Below are 1300 nucleotides of genomic sequence, written 5' to 3'. Positions count from 1 at the left end.
GTGTTTGGCCATCCCCAAAACCATAGGGTGGGGATTCCTCCAAGAAGGTGAAGAGGTGGCAAATGAAACAAAGAAGATTAAAGGTGTAGATGAAGTAAGGATTGAGGAGCAGTGTCTTAGAGCAGGAACAAGCTGATGAACTCTAACAGCTTGAGTTAATTTTAACAGCTTGAATTGATTATCAGTTAATTTTGATAAGAGGAGAAAGGGACAATAGAATCAGTAATGATCCAGCTGAGGCCTTGCAGGATAGCTTGGTGTTAGTAAAGTAGCAGACAATATCATCTGCTGAGATCAAGAGGTAGTAATGAGGGTTGGGGCTTAACCTGATCCATTAGGATATCCTTGCTTACAAGTAGAAGAATTACCAACTAATAATAATGTCCAGGCAATTAATTACATCACATGATAAGGAGCTTGGAAGCAGGCAATTCCAGGATGGGCTCAGGAGGTCAACAAATATCAGGACACAGGCCTGTCGTCTTTGAAACTTTTCCCACCTTCTCCTGAAAGTGATAGGATGGCTGTTGAATCACAGTTTCATATGACAGCTACAAAAAAGAATGAGAATAGATAGGAAAAAACACCCACATTTACACATGTTCTCCTGTATAAACTATATATATATAGTCTTTTTCCAGAAGGCACTAGCAAATATCCCCTTAATCTCATTGGCCAAAACTGGTCAGCAGCTACCCCAAGACCACAAATGAGTAAAAAAACAAATGAAATTAGAATTACTGGCTTAGACCAAGCATGATTTTCACTCTGGGGTTGAGCATTTTACTTCCTGAATAAAAGAGGGAGTCCATTAGCAAATAACAAAGGGTAAAATAGTTCAGGGCAAGCAATTTACATCGATTGTTCAAGGGAATATCAAAAAATTTTGTAATAGCAGCTGTCAATGATGCCATAAGAAGTCCATAAAACATCAATGAAAGGATTAGTAGGCTACATTGAAGGTGGAAAATCATGAATTTATAGAGAACATGATAGTCTAGATCTGTGACTTTCATTGGCAATCTACACTAATAAAAGAGAAACATAGTAATTAGCGTACGACCGCTACCCTTTTCATTGGCTAATCAGTGAGTATATGCAAATTAACTGTCAGCCAAGATGGCGGCCGGCAGCCAGGCAGCTGAAAGCGAACATGAGGCTTGCTTGCTTCAGTGACTGCGGACTCCAACGTTCCCCGCCTCACTTGCCGGCCTCTGAGTTGCAACTCTAAGCAACTATGTACTATGTTGCAAATAAGAAGCTAAACATACCCCCAGAAACCGGCTTTCATTCAGCCGGG

Source organism: Myotis lucifugus, unplaced genomic scaffold (assembly GCF_000147115.1).
Source record: "Myotis lucifugus unplaced genomic scaffold, Myoluc2.0 scaffold_148, whole genome shotgun sequence".
Taxonomy (NCBI): Eukaryota; Metazoa; Chordata; class Mammalia; order Chiroptera; family Vespertilionidae; genus Myotis; species Myotis lucifugus.
Note: the sequence above shows the minus strand (reverse complement) of the source record.